We start from the raw sequence: 4,667 nt of genomic DNA, 5'->3' as shown, positions 1-4,667 counted from the left end.
ACCTTGAATACTGTGTACAATTCTGGTTGCCACATCTCAAAAAAGATATAATTGCGATGGAGAAGGTATAGAGAAGGGCTACCAAAATGATAAAGGGGATGGAACAGCTTCCCTATGAGGATAGGCTGAAGAGGTTAGGGCTGTTCAGCTTGGAGAAGAGACGGCTGAGGGGGGATATGATAGAGGTGTTTAAGATCATGAGAGGTCTTGCACGAGTAGATGTGACTCGGTTATTTACACTTTCGAATAATAGAAGGACTAGAGGGCATTCCATGAAGTTAGCAAGTAGCACATTTAAGACTAATCGGAGAAAATTCTTTTTCACTCAACGCACAATAAAGCTCTGGAATTTGTTGCCAGAGGAGGTGGTTAGTGCAGTTAGTGTAGCTGGGTTCAAAAAAGGTTTGGATAAGTTCTTGGAGGAGAAGTCCATTAATGACTATTAATCAAGTTTACTTAGAGAATAGCCACTGCTATTAATTGCATCAGTAGCATGGGATCTTCTTAGTGTTTGGGTAATTGCCAGGTTCTTATGGCCTGGATTGGCCTCTGTTGGAAACAGGATGCTGGGTTTGATGGACCCTTGGTCTGACTCAGTATGGTAATGTCTTATGTTCTTATGAATATCTAGGACATTTCTAACATGACTGGAGATGTATGGTCACATGATACTTCTTTGCTTGGTAACTCCTAATTGATAATCTTCTGATTTTTTAAAGGTGACCTGAAATTGGTGGGATGCATAAGAAACAAATGCACCCTGATGTTTTCTTATTGTTTATTGATAAATAATAACAGATTTAACATAAAAGCGACCTAAACAGAGAAGTTTTCTGATGAAATTTTCACAGTGGTAGGTGTCAGCAGGTAGAGCAATTTATGAACCGTTTTGGGATTAATTCCTGCTATCAATGGCTTATCATGTTAATCAACGCTTTTCAGTATTCATTTGCCACCTTTATCTGTTGTTCTTCAGTTATTGTTTTTGTTTTCAAAATTGTTTTTGTTTTCAAAATTTATGCGACAAATCCAGCTGTTCCTTCCAGTTGCTGACAATGTACAATTGGCAACTGATCTGATTTCCCGATGCTTATCTGCTGTGAACTGAATGCGGTGCAACAATGTAATATTACATTTTTGTAAAACTGAAATCTTACAGATTTAGAGGACTCTGCGACCAGGGGATCTGCCATCTCTCTCAATTAATGGAAGTTCAATTGTTTTTGTAGGTCGTGTTTGCAATCTAGGGCTCCAGTCTGACTCACTTTTAAGTCTCAAGTTAGGTCTGTTTTGTCTTCAGCCACTTTCAAACTTATGTCATCTGAAATATATTCGTTACCTGTCCAATTTGCACACGCCTGTCCAAGCATTTATCTTGACCACCGTGGATTATTGCAATTGTCTGTAAGACTCACTGAAAAGCTCTTATGATATCGAGATGTTTGGTGGATTCTTAGGGGCAACAGTGATGGTGTCTCCCACGGGGAGGAGCCCCGTAGGGAACTGTAGCACCGGGCTAGACTCAGATGCACAAACACTGAGAATATATCTTTATTATGCAGCTTGTATGGTTCACCAGAGGTGGCAGTAGAGAGTGGATTAGATAGCAACAGTCTGTGATCCTCGCTGGAGGAGACCCGTCCCATAATGGTGGTATAAGGCCCCGATGCAGGTATCCAGTGAGGCGCTGTAGGAGAGACAGACTGGCAGATGTTATTACACACTCCCTTGTAGCTGAGTAGATATAATTCCCAATAAGCAATAGAGAGAGGATAGGTAGCAACAGTCTATGATCCTTGGCAGAGGATCACGTTCCACACTGGTGGTGTAGGACCCGATGCAGATGGACAGCGAGGAGCTGTAGCTGAACAGACTGGGAGAAGTAGTACTCACTCTCTGTAGCTGATAAGTGATGTTCCAGCAGGTAGAAGAATAGGTAGCAGGCACCAGGACAGACAGACAGGCCCTCGAGGAGTGAGTACCTGGAAATAAGCAAAGGGCCCCTGAGGAGCGGGTACCCAGGTTAGTAGAACCCCGGAGGGTAAGATTGCTTCCAGCAGAAGCAGCAGAGCAGCTTCAGACCGGAACGAATCCAATCCGTTGCTAACTCGGCGAGAGTCAGCGAATGGGCAACCTTTTGCAGTCGGAAGCAGTGACGTCACTCGCTGGGGGACGTCCCCGAGGTTCGCGCCAACACTGCTACAAGACGTGAGGCGTGCACGCGCTCGCGCCTTAGGAGGCCTCAGGTCAACATGGCGGGACGCCGCGCCAAAGCCGCTCCGGGAAAGCCGGAGGGTGCGGCAAGGAGACGCTACGGACGCCATTCTCCCTAGGCTGGTGCAGAAGGCTGAAATAGAGGTGAGGCATGTCGGGCGAAGCCGTCTGAGAGCGACTCATGCAACAAAAGCATTACATCTTTTGCAGAACTCAGCTGCGTCTTAGGTGCTTCTTCATGAGAGCATGCGGCTCCTTACTGCATCATCTTCACGGACTCCCTGTCAGGGGCGGATCAAGGCAATCTGCTGCCTGGGGCGAGGGATGAAATGGCGTCCCCCCATGGCCCGGTGCAGGTGAAATTACTGAGGGCCAGGGTAGGAGGAAGGCAAGGGAGGGTTAAGCCCAAGGTCACAAGGAGTTGGAGGTAGGATTTGAACCCGGGCCTCCCTTGTTTGCAGGTCACTGCTCTGACCACTCAGTCATTGGCCTGAGGTTTTCTTGTTCTCAGTCTTCGCCACCCGCACTAGGGGGCGCCAGAGAAATGTTTAATGGGGGCGGGGCAGCCTTTGGTTGCCTCACCTCCTGGGTCTAGAACTAGGACTCCTCCATTCCCTGTTGCCTGCCTGCCCCCCTTCCCCAGGATCTGCCCCCTGGGGGTGAGAGAGGTCAGTGAATGGTGGGGGTCTGTGTGTGAGACACACCCTCTCTTAGGGCTGAATCAGGGGTATTAGATGCCCCAGACAGACCTTACAGCCTCTCATTCCCCCTTCCCTCCCCTCCCCACATATTTAAAACTTATGCATTCTTTTCCATTTTAAAATGTATTAACTTCCCATAACAACATATACATTATATAGGCCTACACTGCACAAAACACACTGTCACTAATAATAGTTTAATAGACTTAATAAACGACCTTTCTCATAGTAATCAAGGCGGTTTACTGGATCCCATATATATTATATAGGCCTACACTGCACAAAACACACTTTCACTAATAATAGTTTAATAGACTTAATAAACGACCTTTCTCATAGTAATCAAGGTGGTTTACTGGATCCCATATATATTATATAGGCCTACACTGCACAAAACACACTTTCACTAATAATAGTTTAATAGACTTAATAAACGACCTTTCTCATAGTAATCAAGGCGGTTTACTGGATCCCATATATATTATATAGGCCTACACTGCACAAAACACACTTTCACTAATAATAGTTTAATAGACTTAATAAACGACCTTTCTCATAGTAATCAAGGCGGTTTACTGGATCCCATATATATTATATAGGCCTACGCTGCACAAAACACACTTTCACTAATAATAGTTTAATAGACTTAATAAACGACCTTTCTCATAGTAATCAAGGAGGTTTACTGGATCCCATATATATTATATAGGCCTACCTGCACAAAACACACTTATCACTAATAATAGTTTTAATAGACTTAATAAACGACCTTTCTCTCATAGTATCAAGGCGTTTACTGGATCCCATATATATTATATAGGCCTACACTGCACAAAACACACTTTCACTAATAATAGTTTAATAGACTTAATAAACGACCTTTTCATAGTAATCAAGGCGGTTTACTTCTGGATCCCATATATATTAATAGGCCTACGCTGCACAAAACAACACTTTCACTAATAATAGTTTAATTTAGACTTAAATAACGACCTTTCTCATAGTAATCAAGGCGGTTACTGGATCCCATATATAATTATATAGGCCTACCGCTGCACAAAACACACTTTCACTAATAATAGTTTAATAGACTTAATAAACGACCTTTCTCATAGTAATCAAGGAGGTTTACTGGATCCCATATATATTATATAGGCCTACGCTGCACAAAACACACTTTCACTAATAATAGTTTAATAGACTTAATAAACGACCTTTCTCATAGTAATCAAGGCGGTTTACTGGATCCCATATATATTATATAGGCCTACACTGCACAAAACACACTTTCACTAATAATAGTTTAATAGACTTAATAAACGACCTTTCTCATAGTAATCAAGGCGGTTTACTGGATCCCATATATATTATATAGGCATATACTGCACAAAACACACTGTCACTAATAATAGTTTAATAGACTTAATAAACGACCTTTCTCATAGTAATCAAGGCGGTTTACTGGATCCCATATATATTATATAGGCCCTACGCTGCACAAAACACACTTTCACTAATAATAGTTTAATAGACTTAATAAACGACCTTTCTCATAGTAATCAAGGCGGTTTTACTGGATCCCATATATATTATATAGGCCTACACTGCACAAAACACACTTTCACTAATAATAGTTTAATAGACTTAATAAACGACCTTTCTCATAGTAATCAAGGCGGTTTACTGGATCCCATATATATTATATAGGCATATCAGCTGCACAAAACACACTGTCACTAATAATAGTTTAAT

Source organism: Rhinatrema bivittatum, chromosome 7 (genome assembly GCF_901001135.1).
Source record: "Rhinatrema bivittatum chromosome 7, aRhiBiv1.1, whole genome shotgun sequence".
NCBI classification, from domain to species: domain Eukaryota; kingdom Metazoa; phylum Chordata; class Amphibia; order Gymnophiona; family Rhinatrematidae; genus Rhinatrema; species Rhinatrema bivittatum.
The sequence above is the reverse complement of the archived record's forward strand: the minus strand, read 5'-3'. Positions refer to the sequence as shown.